At 38.2% G+C, this 19406-nt stretch overlaps 1 long non-coding RNA gene across 1 annotated transcript; it reads right to left on the minus strand.

Moving 5' to 3' along the window:
- Positions 1 to 1769: 1769 nt before the first annotated feature.
- LOC108645863 lies at positions 1770 to 6774 on the minus strand. The gene is made up of 4 exons (XR_001924149.2): positions 6314 to 6774; positions 6164 to 6208; positions 3777 to 3918; positions 1770 to 1869 (listed from the first exon to the last, which is right to left on the minus strand). It is a non-coding gene; the product is annotated as an uncharacterized LOC108645863 (long non-coding RNA).
- Positions 6775 to 19406: the final 12632 nt, after the last annotated feature.

A 19406-nucleotide genomic window follows, 5' to 3' on the forward strand; every position in this document is an offset into this window, starting at 1 on the left:
ACTGTATATATATATATATATATATATATACTTCCAAGTAAATGCCAGCACTCACGTATAGATAAGTTGCTGTTGCCTGGGTGCAGGTCCAAATAATGTTGAAGGTGCTTGAGAGAGGGTCAGCACTCACAGGACTTATACAAACAAATTATTTTTATTAAAGAGGAGACTAATGTTTCGGCTAGCACTCTAGCCTTTATCAAACAACAAACACAGTGTCTAAAAAGCACAAAGTGGCGGGATGACATCATCATACGTCGCCAGAGACAGAATACCAGAGATAAATCAATAAAAAACTGAAAACACAAAGTGGCGGGATGGAGATGACGTCATCATATGTCGCCAGAGACAGAATACCAGAGATAAATCAATAAAAAACTGAAAACATGCAATAAACACAAAAAACAAAAAACACAAGAGAAATAATAAGTACAAGCAAGTAATCAAAAGGTCTAAGCAGCAGCCTAAACAGAAACAAAAGTATCATAATTAACACGCTACTGTAGCTAGCTGTCAGAGGTGAGCCGAGAAAGTAAAAGTTTGTATCAACACAGTGTAAACAGACAGTGAGCCGCACACACAGGGACTTTACTGAAAAAATAACACATTTATTTAAGAAAATATATAGCCTTGCAAATGAGTACATCTATAAAATGATGGCCATCTTATGTCTAGTATATTACTATGTTGTATTTTCATTGCTGCATTTGTGCATGAGTTCTTTCTCATCTCAATGCAATATTACTTGCTAAATTTTTTATGCTTAGATATTTAGTTAGTTAAAGGTGTCAGTTAGTTGAGTTTAGTAGTTGAGTTGCAGCGCAATAGCTGGCACCTGTAAAACAAGGAGTTCCTCAGCTTGTGTGGAGCAGTTTTGTGAAAATATCTCCAATGGCGATATGCAGAATTTCACAGCAAATTAATGCCTGGAGAAGAAAATCGCTCATCACACTGTGGATGTGCAAGAGTGTGTTTGGATGCATGTTAGGGGACCCGTAAGTGTGTTTATAAATGATCCCATGATAGATAAGCAAACTTGACATGACATGAGAGGTTTTTTGATCCTCCATGTTTAATATGTCCATTAACAGTTTTATTTTTTAATTTATATCTATATCATGTCTGTACATGATATGCTGTAAATATCTTTATTTTCCTCAATAGGGGCTAGGGCCACGTTACCCTCTTCACATCAGTGGATCTGCTTTTATTGAAACAAAAGTAAGATGGGTGATGAGGCCTGACTCACTGTAAGAGTTCCAGTTCATCTAAAGAGTGTTTGATGGGGAATACCAGACTCAAAAACCATTTCTTCATGTCTTTACCCTGTTGCATTGTCATTCTGAAACACAAGGGCCTTTCCCAAACTGTTGCCACAATGTTGTGGTTCTTTAGAATGTCAATGTATTAAGATTTCACTGGAATTAAGGGTGGCTAGCCTATACCAAAACAATCAGCCCCAGACCATTATTACCTAATCACCAAGCTTTACAATTGGCACAATGTATGCAGGCATGTAGTGTTCTCCTAGCATATGCCAGACCCAGATTCATTCGTTAGACTGCCAGATGGTAATGCATGATTCAGCATATCAGAGAATATGATTGCACTGCTCCAGTCAGCATGTTTTATACCACTCTAGCTAACACTTGGCATAGTGATCTTAGGCTTGTGTACAGCTACTCAGCCATAGAAATACAGATCTAAAGTTGTATACAGATTATTTTCCTTAAAGCAAGTTACTTTAATATTTAGATAAGCTTACTTTAGAAAGTGCTCTTCAGTAATAGAGACATTTATTCTTCTTTGCTCCCACAGCAAACACATCTACAGTGGTACCGAGATCTTTGGATTTAGATTGAACCGCTCCTGTGAAAAGAAATAACTGGTCAAAGATCCAACACAAGAAGGTACAATAATGTGAAAGCTGAACATGAACCTTCTACCACCACAAATAGTGTTTTTTAAAATTCAAGTCAAAATGTAATAGATTAGTGTGTGTATGTATGCAAAGCTTTCAACTCTTGCCCTTCAGAACTCTTTTATCATCATGTATAATTGGTGAGGTGAAAGCAATTGGAGGGGTTGGGAGGCCTGCCCCACGCCCCCCAGACCAACCTCATAAACGTAATGGAGGTTCCATAGGAGACCATACTCTCAAAAAATACAACTTTCATACTATATAAATTAGCATAAGAGTCACTCCCATGCTCACACCTAGCACACGTTTTTAATTTTATTTTAATACTTGTTTGAAACCCTTTTACAAGCCCTACCAGGAAACATATAATTCCTACTTGAAAACAAGTATCTGTGATTGTCTATGTTGTGTACTCGGGATGCCAGGGATTCTTGGTGAACATGTACTTTAAATGGGGAGCATCTATTATTGCATGTTCCATGAGGAGTACCTCATTAATATACTGGCATAGCCAGGACTGCCATTCTAACTTGGCCATAAGAGGACTTGATAAGGATCCTTGGGTTTGTACCTAATGACACTCTACTTCAGTGCTGTCCAAATGGAGGCCCACAAGCTGGCTGTGGCACTCCATGGCATTTTTGTGGCCCCCCCAGTCTGCCCATAGATTTCTTTCTATGATACAAGTATTTTAATATATAAGGTTTTAAAACATGTCTATGGGCCACTGTATTGAAGAGGTTAAACAGCACTGCTCTAATGCTTAACAGCCAACAGGAAAGTTCCCTTAACATTCTTGCTACATAGCTGCAAAAGTTGGGATACTTAAAAAATATGTATGTATTAATTATATCTACAACAACTTAGTGCTCATGCACGGAGCATTACTGTTCTGCATCTGGCTGCACCCTGCACCTCACACAAAACCTACCCTGAGGCGCAGAGCCCGGAGTCAGGGGGCACAGGACAGTCCTGTCCTTACCACTTGCCTTGTGGTCCTCTTCCTCCTCTTAACCTGCGTGCCAGAATAACATGCAGCAGGGTGGTGGACACTTGCTCCTGCCTCATAAATTCAATGCTGCTGAATACAAAAAGTGCTGTATTCATTGGGCAGTTGCAGGTTTATGAGCCCCTACAGACACTTTACTGAAACCGGAAGAGCAGAGTTCTTGTTATATTATTGGCATATACTGCTCACCTTACTGATGTTTAACCTTTGCATACTGTTACACACATCCTATAGCGCATAGCTAATACATTGTGCCAATTAATAGTTGCAACCTGGGGCACTCAGAAGCATATTTACAATGTGCTTGAACGGATTGCACTGGATACAATGTTGGCATAAAAGTGATGTCTTCTGGAGGATTTACAACACAGTGCAGAGGGCTGTATCTGGTGAAAGTCTGTGTAGAAATTCCTGCCATTTCAAGTGGAGAAGATTCATACTCATAGTAGACAAATTACAGTGCAGAAACATTATCTTCCAATGTTTAGACGATTTTGCAATAGCAACAGGTAAATAGGTATCTATTTTCAGTGCCCACACAAATACTGTATAAAGCTGTAACATGTCAGCATTATATAAATTAAGGATAATAAAGGAGAAATTGCCTCTGATATGTAGTACATTTGCACATCAATGCATATCCTATGTGTGATTGAGTTAAATTGGCACAGCCCTTTGGGGCATCATTTATGGCTGCAGCTAATCTGATATAAAGATAAAGGTAGAAGTACACAAAGAATAGACATTCAGGCTCTGCTCTCATGTATAGTGTTACTGAATGTAATGCACTTGTATGCCTGCAGAAAAATATTTCGGCTGTAATGGGATGAAAATTAATCTACTCACTAATTTTGTATTTTTCAGTACTTCATTCATCTGCCATGTACTGTGATTCTTGTGGAATAATGTTGCCTTTTGTCTACTGAGGTCCTTTCCTCCCTCCTCATTTGCAAAATACGGAAAAATGTCTGATATGTGGGAGCTGAGCCTGTGCAAAAAAAAAACATTAGTGGGTGAGAGAAAGAATAGGCCTGGCTATTTGTGTAATAAAAAGGCACCAGAACACATCTGCAAAGTTAGATGAGATTTTCTAAAGTTATGTGGCCATCATTAATAAATAGGTATTCTGGTGCCATCAAAAGGCCAACAGAACATGTTCAGTACTTTAGAATTCATAAGAATAGTCTACTAAAGGGTTTCTACTGGCAGACTGACAGTCTGTAGTGTTATTTTAAGTCAGTCTACAATGTAGGTAAGCTGTATAGCAGAGATACATTTCTTATTCACTTGTATTGCCACTACAGGAGACAACAATGAACATACATTCTTAAAGTAAAAACAGAGGAGCTGATTTTCTTGAGTAAACAACCAATCCAGGCAGTCTAAAGGTGGCCATACACGTGGCGATCTGACGATGTTTCGTGCGACCATCGGTCGCACGAAACATCGTCAGATGTGCCACACACCATTCAGGGCTGAATTGGCAGGTAAGGAGGTAGAAACAATAGGATTTCTACCTCCTTCTGCCGATTCAGCTCTGAAGGGAGATTTTGATCAGGCGCCTTCTATGGCGCCCGATCAAAATTTTCCAACTGGTCCGATCAGTGAGTCGGCCGATATCAGCAGGTTCCTGCGATATCGGTCGACTCGCCGACATACCATACACGCACCGAATATCGTACGAAACGAGGTTTCGTACGATATTATCGGTGCGTGTATGGCCACCTTAAGCAAACTAACAGGGTATAGATATGCAAAGGGTACTGAACTCTCTAATTTTACATGCTGCTCTAGAGACATTGCTACGGAAGAACAATTTTCTTTGCCAGTGGCACCACATTTAGTTCACTTTTGTAGCATCCCTATTGTATTCCCAATATGTTGTTACGACTTAAAATTCTTCCCAAACAAATTATTTTTTAGTTAAGGAGCAAGTAAATCCTGTTACTTCTCAGAACTTTTTTGTACTAAAGAGAATAAGGGCTTTGTCAATATACAGTGTATATAAAAATAATGTACCACTATTATATACCATGACTATACAAAGACTCAAGGTCACAGTTGTCTTGTGGTTGACAATGGGGTCATTTGGGGGGTTTCAGGGCCCCTGGAGTGGCAGCCTTGGCGGTCCCTGCACGCCCCAGTCCAACCTGTATACAGCTCAGTTGAATATGCTGGTACAATAAATGTACAATTAATTCAAAGTGTATATGTCTGTACTGTATCCATTAACCAATTTTGTGTGGACCCCACTTTGTCCATAGAGGTTAAACAAGGAAATGCCTGTCCCAAACTATTGCAGTAAAGTATGAAGTATAAACTGTGTGCTGTAGCAATGATGGGTGTGGCTTAAGTAACCAATTCATGATTGTTATGACACCTATTGAATACACATATATTAATGCATATTAATTATTATTATACAAGTATCACATATCTGTTGGGCTGTTGATCTTCATATGGGTGGGAGATTTTACATAATTATAATATTGATGCTTGACTTGCTGGATTTAAATTACATGGAAAGGTTGGTATAAAATAGAGTATTCTTTGCAAGTTTCCCAATGTGACCCCAGTTGCTTAATAATTCGCCACACCCCCAAAAAAACAAATCTTGTACCTGGCAGTGAGCAGGTCAGTACTATTACAGCAGTGTCTGTTTTTGACCATACACATGTGCATTACAGAACCACATTAGCTTCTAGCTGCCCGTTAGTGTCTGCAATGTGCATGCACTTAGTCCAGGACAGATGCCCTGACATGGTAATGATTACTAGGAGTATGATGAATTTTGTTGTTTCACGGATTTCTTTCTTATAGAAGACATTTCAGCTTATACTTCCTGATACTAACAGTCTTAAAAATCTCTCCTTAAAATACATAAATAGTAAATTATATCGGTTTTAAAATCAATGGTAAATGAAAAAAATCTTATACAATTTTACTTAGGCAAAGAGAATTTTCAAATACATAAATACAAAATTCTTATACCATTTCAATACAGAAATATCTTACAAATTTAACTGTACATAGAAAGAATTTAGTAGTGTCCCATGAAAAAGTCAGTAGAGCTTTTCTCTTCCAAAGAAAGAGGAGATGCCCTATACCAATATTGCGGCCATAACAGGACATAAAATACAAACCACCAGTTTGTTTCAGTTTCTACCAATGAATACATATTATATGGTTATAGCATGAAATATAGTTATTTGAGATATTATAGATTTAATTACCTTTATCAACTTGATCATAGTACAAAATATGGGGTATGCATAAACCTGCAATAAAGAGCATAGAAAACAGGTCTTGATGTGAAATACGTACAAAATTTTCGTTTACATTTAAGTCATAGATTTAGTTTAGAGAATTTGAATAATACGTACCTCATTTTACGGAATAATTGTTCCAAGAGTTGGATATATCAGCTTTCAGAATCAGTTCCGTTGTCCTTGGTTAAAATCACATGGAATGTTATTTAAAAAAAAAAAAAAAAAAAGCCAAGTAGTTGTCATTCGTCTTGTAGACAATATAAATCTTTCATCTTAGCAATACATGAATTTGTTCCTAGAATTGCAGGTTCCAGAAAGGGGTGTTAGGGTCCTTCTTCTGCACATTAAGGTCACCAGAGAGAATTATTTAAGACAAAATTCTGGAAAAGCCACTTGTGGTGGGCTGAGGGAAAGTGTGGCTCGGGTTTCAGGAAGGCAGCAGCTGATAGTGCCTAGAATTGTTAGATCCTTGGCTGTTGATAGAAAGTGGAGAATGATGGCAGCATGAGGCAACGTCTAACATCTAAAAAAATAATAACACAAGAATCTATTTTTTTTAATATTTACACCCTTTTTATCGTATTATGGAAAAGGTGCAACTAAGAAAAAATAATTTTTTTAATCATCAAGTTTATATGAGTGTGTGCGTGTGTGTGTGTGTGTGTATCGGGAGAAGAAAAAAAAAATCACAAAGAGCTCCTGTGCAAAATAATATAACTGAACCCAATTTCTCTCAAATGAATTAAAAAACACCCACTTAAAGGCCCAGTGGCCCATTTTGTTGGGGTGTGCAGCATGGTGGACACTTGGAGGCACACTCAGATGAATACAGCTACACAGTGGGATAGAGACAGTAACACTTACACTAGTAACTCTTGCACTAACATGGGGAAAGAATAGAACCCAAAACCTCCCCACTGGCTGCAACAGTTTCAGTCATACAGTAAAGCACAGAGGATTTCTTGTTTTTTGTTTTATTTGAGCTTGTGCTTTCAGCTCAGTGGCAACCATTTTGTTTAATGCCCTAATACACTTAAAAGGGCCACTCATTCTGCTAAAAAGCCCATCTGATCAGACATTTCATCTGTCAGGGCCTCCTACTACCACATGACCCCTGAAAAGACTTCGACCTGTCCCATGCTAATTATGGCCCCAATTGCCCCCAAATGTATTATAATCACCTAAATATAAGCCAAAATATAAGGATGTGAAATGTTAATAGTTAATGCAAATTAGTTTAGCCACTAGGTGGCAGTGTGTTCTAAGGTTAAATAATAAAGTTGTGTGAGAAAGAAAAGTAAATAAAGGAAAGAGGAACAGGAAATGGAAGGTAAGGGAAAGAAGTGCTTGTCAGGGAAAGCTTACGAAGGAGAAGAGTGCCAAAACTGTGTGCTGTACTGAAGTCACACAAATAAAGTTGAACTGGTTTACAGGAGAGTCTTCCATCACTTGTGTCACAAGGTAACAAGGTTTCTGCTTTTCATCCCATGAACTGTGATCAGCCATAGCCAGTACCTAGATATTCTCATTTGTGCAGAGAGATACCATAGAATTATAACATCTTAGGCTTTTCCCCACTCGGAGGACTATTCTGTAGGAATGTGTAAGGTATAGCAGTGCTCGAAAACACCATGTTATTGCAGCATAGATTATAAAAGTGCAGTAAATGACAGCAGATTTTATTCAACTCTATAGACATTTACTTAAGAGATAAAAGCCCCCATCCACTGTCCTTCACTGGGCCCCCTCCTCACAGAGTCTTTAACTCTGTTTGTAAAGCTGACCTATAGATGCAGAATAGCACAGCGGAGTGCCATCGTAAATATATCTGGGTTTTCTTCAGATCAGTTTGGGACCCAGAGCTTGCGGGTGCATGCACAATAGAAGATACTCTCATAATACATTCAAGTCAGATCCTCAGCATTAGCGCCCAACCCACTAATGCTCTTCTGGCTGAACTAGAACAATGCAATCAATAATAGTCCAAAAATCTAGTGAAAAGCCTTCCAAGAAGAGTAAAGGCTTTTTGCAGCAGCAAGTGGGAGGACCAATTTGACGCCCTTCATTTGGGAATGAGATATTGTAAAGGCAGGTATCCAGATATTTTTGGGCATTTACCCCCATATGTAATAAAAGGTACTAAGTTTGCCCAGTAGCAGTAACCCATAGCAATCAGTAAGATGTTTGCTTTTAAACAGGTCTTCAAATCAGGTGTAAGAACAGCACCGGCATGCACTCAACAGACTCCACGACAGAGGTGGTAAAACTTCAAAAGGCTTTATTCAAATGATCAAGACCAGACCTGGTCAGGTCTTGACCATTTGAATAAAGCCTTTTGAAGTTTTACCACCGCTGTCCTGGAGTCCGTTGAGTGCATGCCGGTGCTGTTCTTACATCTGATTTGAGGTCGTGTTTTCCCTTGCTGGGGATCTGGGGCATTGCACCCGGGCCACTGAGAGGAAGCGGTGAGTGCATATCTAACCATTCACAACTGCGTGTGGTATATCAACTGTATTAACATAAAGACTGAATATTTACAGAGTGAGAGGTTCGGGCATAAGCATCCGAACCTGTATTCTAATTTGGTGAGCGTTTAGCTTGCTATAAGAAACCATTACGTTTATAGTTCATTACTGTATAAATGTATAAGTGAATAGGAACGACTGGGAGCCTCCAGATAAATAGAGTGAAGTGTATTGCTTTTAAACAGGTGACCAGTAAATTCTGCCTGTTAATTAGTAGCTATGGGTTACTGCACTTGGGCAAACATAGTGCCTTTTATTACATAACCCTCATAATGTATTAATGTGTCAATTTATACCTTTTGAAGAGGTTCAAGTAACTATGCTCCTGGACAGGGTCGGACTGGCCCACCAGGATACCAGAAAAAATCCTGGTGGGCCGAGGTGTCTGTGGGCCCTCTTGCTTCTAACTATTTAGCCTATTTCATGGTCATTCCCTATTTCTGTATGGGACAAGGAAGCTTGATAAAAGGAAGAATAGAGTATAGAATGTAGTGAAAAGAGAATAGGATAAGAAATAGTTTGAAGGGGGAGAGGAATTAAAGTTTTGAGAGTGGGCCCATGGTTCAGGGTTTTCTGGTGGGCCCCTGCCATCTCAGTCCGACCTTGCTCTTGGGTGCAAGGGATCCCTATATACTAAAACTGGCTTTAGTGATGGTGAGTACAGGGCTACATTTATACATTCGGCTTATAGATTTTTGTTCATGTTCTTACTAAATAGTGTGCAAGTGGACACTCGTTTCCCTTATGTGCAATTTACTACCTAGTTGACATAAATGTTATCTGAAACATCTGTAACACAAGCTAGTAAGTTAACTAAGTAAGCTTACTTTCTTACTTGTATGAGAATGAATGGAGGCAGTGGATGACGTTATAATCTACTTATTACACTTTACTTTTCACAATTGTTACAAACTCTGTTTATACCTGTTTGTGAGATTGATAGGCTGGTTATTCTAAAAGAAGAAATGTAATGACAGTGGAAATTGAAATAAAATAAAAACAATATTTATGTGGGAATAGCAATATTCTGCTCAGAAAGAACTGCAGTCTGAAGTGCTTTAATTGCATTTTTCCGTTTCCCAACAAAGATTCTTTTGTTAACATGCTCTTATCTAGTCATGGGAGGAATGTGCTGGGTATACTGGCCTGGTCAGTTAAAGAGAGCAAGGTGAAAAAAGAGCAGCTCAAGGACACCTTGATGAAAACAACAGCCAGATTGGGACTCTCAAGGTGACAATTGATTTGTGTAACAGATTCAAGAGTCTGCAAGCCATTCATGGTGTACAAAAATGGGGCAAGCTGCAAAAGGAAAAACAATAAGACATGCTAGAGTTTTGGCTCACAGTTGATAAGCAGCTGGCTGAGGCTATGCTTACCTCTTTATCAGTATCATCTATTCCACAAGATTTTATCTTGTTCCTTGGTAAATCATTTCAGTGCTGGAAATGAATTATGCGGCACCTATTTAACTTATTCAGAATATAGCAGTCCCTATGACCTCTTTATCTCTCTATGACTTGTATTAATGTGCATGTATTTTTTAAAAGGCATTGTGCACAAAAAATGTATTGAAGTAAATGTATTCTTATTGTCTTACTGTATTCTTACTAATTACTTTTATGTGTTTTATAAGTTTGACTTAACATGGGGTATAATGTGGCAAACCTACCATCAATTACATGTCATTTGTGCATACTTTTATAATATTGCTATATCTTAAGGATTTTTTTTCCCATAAAAACGTCCAGCGCACCAGTAGCCATCCCTTTAGATTGGAGGATTGGAACTTTCCTTTGAAGCAGCGTAGGTGGTTTTTCACGGTGAGGGCAGTGAGGCTGTGGAATGCCCTTCCTAGTGATGTGGTAATGGCAGATTCTGTTAATGCCTTTAAGAGGGGCTTGGATGAGTTCTTGAATAAGCAACCAAGGCTATTGTGATACTAATATCTATTGATGTTGGTATATATGGTTTATGTATGTGAGTGTATAGATACAGTAGGCCAGTATAGGTTTGTGTGTGCTGGGTTCACTTGGAAGAGTTGAACTTGATGGACTCTTTTTTCAACCCAATGTAACTATCGTGACATGCTGAATGCCTGTACACGCAATTTTGGGGGAATTAGCAATGGTAGGCAGGCAGGCATGTAGAGGATCTGGCGCATAGAGACAGGAACACCATGTCTTCAGGCAAAACACAGGTTTATTAGGGCAAATTCTTCCCAACAGAAACATAAGACAGTTCATCAACATACAGTTCAGGATGTGATTTGTCCCTTCTTCAGGGCTCTCACCTTCCAGGGTTAGTTCCACCCTCTGGAACAGTCAGGATTCACATTAAGCCATGCCGACTCCTCTCAGCACTCATCCATCTGGTCATAACTCCCTCTGCTCCCTGCAGTGGCAGGTGGCACCCCCAGCCCCTCTGGGAGTTCCCGACACAGGCAGCCCTCCTGCCCTGTGCCCTGCTCTGAGAGTGACCTTCACTCAGTCAAGGTTCAATTCCTCTAACTCCAACAACTCTGTGTAAATCACACAGCCCTTTTATTGGCTGCTCACCTGCAGCCTAATCAGGCAGCTCCCTACAGCTGGTCAAATCCAAACCTTAAAGGGAGTTTGGAATGGAGGCCCTAACCAATTAACCCTCCATTTACTCCAGGGACCTATTCATTTGGTTTTTCCTAAGCCATTAACATAAACCCAGCATCACCTGCTGCAAAACCAGGCATTTTACCTGGTGCCATTTGTATCCCACCTTAAACACTGGTGGAAATACACCAAATAATGACCTTTTCCATTGCATCTCTCACACTATGTAACATACAAAGAGAAAATATCAGACTACTTCTAACCAGTTGAGAACGTCAATGAGAACATAAGAGCTAGCTACCAGAGACTAAGGCACACATTTCCCACCAATTACAGATTTTGTGCTACCCCATCCCTGAAAAACCTTGGTATTAGATATAGCAGGTATCATAAGAGGAAAATGTAGTTATAGCTGTGGGACAACTTGGACAACTGCACTTGAGGTTGAACTTGGATAATCCTAAAGTCTTAGATTCTTTTTAGTGGAATGATGCATTTAGCTTTCATTTTATATGCATATTTACATCTCTTATCTTATATGCAAGCTAATGTCACATATTGAGAAGAAAGTGGCTAAGGGGCAGCTTTACTAACAGTTGTATTTTTTCTTGCGATTCTTTGCGCTAAAACACAATTTTTTCGTGTAAAAAGATAATTTTTCGCCATTCAACTCCAATATAAAAATATGCTATCTAAAAGCTGTCTTGATCATGTAGAAGTCAATGGGAGCTGTCCTAGGCAAATTGTAACAATCTTTATTCAATTTGTTGTTTTAGAGGTTTTCTGGGGGGGTTTTGTTTGTAAACGGACAAACCAAGGTTCTTGTGTACTTTTCATTTTTGTTCTGCATTTTAATTTGTTTCTGCTTTTTATATGGAGATCTTAAATAAATGACTAGACATTTATAGTTTTAGTGGAAATGAGTTCATTCATGGATTCAAAAAACTCTAAAACTACGAAAACAAGAATGTTGATTAAATGTGCCTCCATGGAAGTACAAGCCAAAAGTAAGCATTTCTGTGCAGCTCGAAGACTTTAAGGCTGGATTTTCACTCTGTACTTGCAGCAGTTCACGTGGGGTGCATTTCTTTACAAAGACAGCAATGGTGTTTGATGTCCCCTACTGATGGGTTGCAAATGATTAAAATGCACTGTATAAATAAAAAAAAGCTTAATTTGGTGAAATGGTTTTATAGTGCAGGGTTTCTTGGATCTCATTTTTTATTTGTGATAGGTGTAATAGTTACAACTAGTACAAGCCATCTCAAAACTATCTGTTTCCATTTATGTAAATGCAATATCAGCATTTCACACTTAATGGCACCAAGAGACCTCTCTAAAGGTCTTGCTGCCATCTAGTGTGACTTTGTGGTAATGCAAACAAAGCTTTTATTTTATTGCACAGGGAGAGCTAGGATTATATTTGTGCCCAAAGCACAACACATCACTATATAGGATAAGGACTAAATAAGTTATATTTTCCCACAATCTGCCAGTTATACCCACTTTTTTATGGCAGAAATCTCAAGCATTGTTTTCCCACTGAAATTGGAACGGATGGAGATGGTGTAAACATTCTTATATTACCCCATTATTCTTTTTGTGTTTTGACATATGCTTAGACATGTAGGCTATAAGCGTGCAGTCACTAAAGATATGTGCAACATACAGTGGTGTGAAAAACTATTGATTTCTTATTCTTTTGCATGTTTGTCACACAAAATGTTTCTGATCATCAAACACATTTAACTATTAGTCAAAGATAACACAAGTAAACACAAAATGCAGTTTTTAAATGAGGGTTTTTATTATTTAGGGAGAAAAAAAATCCAAACCTACATGGCCCTGTGTGAAAAAGTAATTGCCCCCTGAACCTAATAACTGGTTGGGCCACCCTTAGCAGCAATAACTGCAATCAAGGGTTTGCGATAACTTGCAACAAGTCTTTTACAGCGCTCTGGAGGAATTTTGGCCCACTCATCTTTGCAGAATTGTTGTAATTCAGCTTTATTTGAGGGTTTTCTAGCATGAACCACCTTTTTAAGGTCATGCCACAACATCTCAATAGGATTCAGGTCAGGACTTTGACTTTGTTTTTCTTCAGCCATTCAGAGGTGGATTTGCTGGTGTGTTTTGGGTCATTGTCCTGCTGCAGCACCCAACATCACTTCAGCTTGAGTTGACGAACAGATGGCCGGACATTCTCCTTCAAGATTTTTTGGTAGACAGTAGAATTCATGGTTCCATCTATCACAGCAAGCCTTCCAGGTCCTGAAGCAGCAAAACAACCCCAGACCATCACACTACCACCACCATATTTTACTGTTGGTATGATGTTCTTTTTCTGAAATGCTGTGTTACTTTTACGCCAGATGTAACGGGACACGCACCTTCCAAAAAGTTCAACTTTTGTCTCGTCGGTCCACAAGGTATTTTCTCAAAAGTCTTGGCAATCATTATCATGTTTTTTAGCAAAATTGAGACGAGCCATAATGTTCTTTTTGCTTAAAAGTGGTTTGCGCCTTGGAAATCTGCCATGCAGGCCGTTTTTGCCCAGTCTCTTTCTTATGGTGGAGTTGTGAACACTGACCTTAATTGAGGCAAGTGAGGCCTGCAGTTCTTTAGATGTTGTCCTGGGGTCTTTTGTGGCCTCTCGGATGAGTTGTCTCTGCGCTCTTGGGGTAATTTTGGTCGGCCGGCCACTCCTGGGAAGGTTCACCACTGTTCCATGTTTTTGCCATTTGTGGATAATGCCTCTCACTGTGGTTCGCTGGAGTCCCAAAGCTTTAGAAATGGCTTTATAACCTTTACCAGACTGATAGATCTCAATTACTTTTGTTCTCATTTGTTCCTGAATTTCTTTGGATCTTGGCATGATGTCTAGCTTTTGAGGTGCTTTTGGTCTACTTCTCTGTGTCAGGTAGCTCCTATTTAAGTGATTTCTTGATTGAAACAGGTGTGGCAGTAATCAGGCCTGGGGGTGACTACAGAAATTGATATTGAAATTGAAAATTGAAATTGATAAACCACAGTTAAGTTATTTTTTAACAAGGGGGGCAATCACTTTTTCACACAGGGCCATGTAGATTTGGAGTTTTTTTTCTCCCTTAATAACATAAACCTTCATTTAAAAACTGCATTTTGTGTTCAATTATGTTATCTTTGACTAATAGTTAACGGTTTTTGATGAGCAGAAACATTTAAGTGTGACAAACATGCAAAAGAATAAGAAATCAGGAAGGGGGCAAATAGTTTTTCACACCACTGTATTTGTTTAAACAAAAGAAAAACCAAAAAAAACTATATATTTTTGACTAATCACTAAAGTAAGGGGGAGAGGCCAGTTCTGCCTTTCATTCTTTTTTTGTATATTACCTATGCAGGGTATGGGGTATAAATATGGGTTTTGTATCTTTACATGAGGCAAATAAATGTTGGTATTGTTTAACAACACAGACGTGATTTATGTTGTCATTTCCCCTCCTTCTGCTACATCCTACAATTTGGTATTTTATTTAGATATTTTAGTTAGTTACAACTGTTAGCATCATTGCACTCTCCTAGTTGGTTGAATTGGCATATCGTTATCCATGTGAGCAGTAACTCCACGTCAAGGCTTCAACCTTTGTTACTGTCCATTCGCACACCTATTGCAGCAAATGGCTCACCCAATCACTTGCTGCAATAGTTCCCTATCTGGCCAGGCACCGGCTCATATAAGCCGTCATGGGACTCTTTCTCCTCATCTGAGACTGGGAGGTTTAAGGAACAAAAGTTCCTCACTGGGATATTTCCACTAATACATGCACACTTTATACATTCACTCACTCACTGTTGTCTCTTTTTCTATAGCTGGAACTAGGATCTACATTTCTAAATTTGTGAGATTAGATAAATGGTCTTGGGGCCTATTTCTGGATTAAGGACACTGTTACATAGTAGTTGAGGGTGAGCGTGTCCATCAAATTTAATCTACCTAACATCTAGCTGATCCAGAGGAAGGAAAAAAACCCATCTATAGCCATCTCTAATTTGCTGTAGATGGGAAAAAATTCCTTCCTGACTCCAAAACGGCAATTGAACCAGGCCCTGGATCAGCATTGTGCTTTTAGTACCAGTAGCCTTTTATTATATAAAAGGTCTGGAGTTGACAGATTAGAATTGAAAATGTATGGACTCATGGTAGGGAGGGGAAGGAGGAAGTTGTGGCAAGACAGCGTTTTAGGTCATACACCTCTGCCTAGTTACTTTATTCCTTTGTTCCTAAATCCTAAGATTCCCTAAACTCTGCATCACTTATACAACACACATTCACAGCTCTAATGGGCTTATTTTTTAAAAGGGGGCCTACATCTGCAGCTTCATCTTTGGGTCTAAGAGGCACAAAGATACAGACCTCATCAGAAATGTATATTAAATACAAATTAAGTATATTTAAATTTAATGTGCATTCAATCAGAAGGTGAACTATGTGTTCACCTTCTACACTGTTTCTATTAATGTATTCTACTGTACAGCGCTGCGTACATAAGTAGCGCTTTATAAATAAAAATATACATAAATACATACATACACTGATGCAGTGGGGGCTCCTAAATACATTCACAGACAATTGCCATGCTTCCACACATCATACAACAGTAATAATTATTGCAGAGAATCACACAGTAAGTCACAGATATATTAAAATGTGAAATAAGAGCCCACTATAAAAAAGCTCACCCACTTTCTATTCACTCCTAAGGAATTTGTAAAAGCATACTTATCAATGGGTGAAAGTTCTCCATTTCATAAATAAGCTTCTAAAAATAGAGAGTTGGTGAGTGTCTCTGTGGTGAGCTCTAAGTAAGCCGAGACCGATTTTCTTTTTCAGCTTTAAATGTTACTGCTGTGATTTTCTGAAATTGTCTCCTAACCTATATATCCCACATAATCCTGGATTCCTTACCCTATTTCCTATATCCCTGTAGTACCCCATCACACAAAGTCCTTTTAAATATATATCGCTTATGCCACATTCCCTTTTCCCAAATCTCTAATCCCTAAATATATTGTGCTCTACGTCGTGTATGCCCATGTCCGTGTTCCCACACACTTTATATCTTTTGTCCTTTTCTCTATAGCTTTCATCTTTAATGACAACATCCCTTTTCCCATAATCCTAATCCCACATCCCTTTACCTATGACTTTGACCCTTATAACACAACTACAAGTTCCTTATCTCTAGCCCAGTATCACTTATCCCCATATCCTTCATATCATATCTATGCACCCTTATCATATATGCTGTATCTCTAATCCTATATCTATTACATGAATGTCCCATAATCTTTATGGTATATTATATCCCATATCCTACATAATTTAAAATAACATCCCTTTTCCAAAACTCTAATCCTATATTACTTACCTTATACAATGTATCATATATTTTACTTTTTGTCCTATTTCAATGTTTCTATACTCCATATAGCCAAACAATTTTTATTTTTTTTTAACAACCTATCATAGCTATACATAAATATTTTTATATCTACACAAATTTTTATTTATAGAAGTAAATTTGTACATTATCCTAAATATTTTTTTGTTATGAATATAAATATCTTATCCTACAAAAGTTACTATATCATATTTGAATAGTTTAAATTGAAATACTTACATACATATTAATACAGATATACAAATATTAATCTTAATGTACATTTTTGTATTTTTTTGTTTTTATTGTAAATATGATATCCTATATAAATTACTCTACATTTGTAGTCTGTGTGACTTTCCATGTTTCCTGCTTCAGTTCTCTTCCTTTTCTTGTTCTCATCCTTACTGATCTTCTCCTGTTCACAGAATATTTTTTTATTCTTCAACAGAAGTTGTTTCCTTATAATCAACTAGTTTGTAGCTAGTCTTCTTTTTTTCCAAGGGTTTGCTGGCTGCAAACACTTCTTGACTTTTCCTCTTTCTTCTTTCCTTCTCTTCTACACAGCTTGAATATTACAGAAGTTCTTCCACATGTGGAGTCAGACTCCATCTTCTACTCTCCTCCAGGATTCTAAGAGTTCATTGCAATGTGAACTTGCCATTTATTGATGCTTAAATGGAGCTTGTCCTATATACACATATACATAAAAGAGTGTATACATATGTGTGTGTGAAATTAATCAACCATTTATGCATGTAAAAATAAAGCAGGAAGGGGTTAACAGAGTTCTGGATCCAAAACAACCGTAGTAATAATTGAAGTTACAATATTTAATTTCCACTCTCTAAAAAGTATGTTTACTAGGGTACAGATTTATGAAGACACGAATTCGAATCTCGAATGGGAAAAATTCGGATTGGAAACGATAATTTCTGCAGATCGCAAATATCACAAACACGCTTACAAAAAAATCGTATTAGTCACGATAATATTGTATTGGCGATCTGAAAGTCACAAAATTTTCGTATCCGAACAATCGTAAAATGCAGGAAAACCTTTCCGACTTTGATCCTTCTGTGCATGATTTTGGAAGCCTTCCATAGGAATCAATGGCACTCTGCAGCTCCAACCTGGCCCAAGGAAAGTCACGATAACGAAGCTTGAATGAATCCGAAACTTTCGTACTCGTTGCGACAATACGATTTTGTTGCGCTATGAAAAAGTTGCGCTAAAACGCGGAAAAATCGACGAAAATATGCAAGGAACTAAAAAGTCACAGAAAACACGTACGGTCCGATCGAACAAACGATCGGACCGTTCGTGGATTGATAAATCTCCCCCTAGGGGTTGTGGGGGATCTTGGGTTGTCATCATACCAATGTCTGTGTTACTTGAACTGTTATTCTATGTAAAAAAAAAAAAAAAAGTTATCTTGTTAAAATGGAGATCTATTGTTGCTCCATCTCTCACCTTTTGGAAGAAACCTGTTAATGATGTACTATCCAAACAAAAATTGGTGCATATGTCTAGAGGTTGACCTGACAAATTAAATGTGGTGTGGGACACTTGGTTAAATGTTGTTAACTGTCAAACTTTAAATAAAGATGTATTAAAAAAAAATTACAATACCCCACTTAGGTTTATGCCCCTGACAACCAGATAGCATCTCTGATTCCAGGCTGATAATAGGCAGAATAGGACAATTGAAATGTTGTACAAAATAGGCCTATTCATAACATGCTAAAATGGAATACAGGTTATGGGACCTGTTATCCAGAATGCTCCGGACCTGTGGTTATCCGGATAGGGGATCTTTCTGTAATATGGGTTTCCATATTAGTCTACTAAAAAATAATTTAAACATTAAATAAACCCAATAGTATTGCTTTGCCTCTCTTCTGGATTATCTATATCATAGCTGGGATCAAGTACAAGGTACCGTTTTATTTTTACAGAGAAAAAGGTAATCATTTTTAAAAAAAATTAATTATTTGATTAAAATGGAGTCTATAGGAAATGAACTTCCTGTATTTCAGAGCTTTCTGGATAACAGGTTTCTGGATAATGGATCCCATACCTGTATAAAGGTACAAGGTGCTAAGTAGCCATATACCTAAGCCTGGACTGGGCTGCCTTGTACCTATCACCGCAGCCCTCTACATGCCACAATACATTCCCTTTCACCTCTAGATAACATATTTCTTCCCTCCAGCAGCACTACAGACATCAAACAGGGCTTCCCCAACAGTCCTAAACATACTAGGTGCATACCCCCCACCACATAAGGCTTGTACAATTTTGAACATTTCCACCCGGCAGTTTTGCATTTTACATATGCAACATTAGACCTTTGGCCATGCCTGATCATACACCAAGCACTGCTCCATTTTTAGCCTGTTTCTGAGGTATATTTGAATGCATTATAGCAGGGATGTCAAACTCAATCACATAAAGGGGCCGAAATCTAAAACACAGGCTAAGTTGCGGGCCAAATTTTTTATTAATATACTTAGTAAGTTGCTCATAGCAGCCAATAGATGCTTTGCTACTGTTGAAATCTGATTACTGATTGGATGCCTTGGGCAACATTACTGGTAATGCTTCACTCCACTTTTTACACAGCACGATATATTCCCCTTAGTCTTAGTTACTATGTGAGGAAAATGGAAAT

The sequence above is a fragment of the Xenopus tropicalis genome, chromosome 2 (genome assembly GCF_000004195.4).
Source record: "Xenopus tropicalis strain Nigerian chromosome 2, UCB_Xtro_10.0, whole genome shotgun sequence".
NCBI lineage: Eukaryota > Metazoa > Chordata > Amphibia > Anura > Pipidae > Xenopus > Xenopus tropicalis.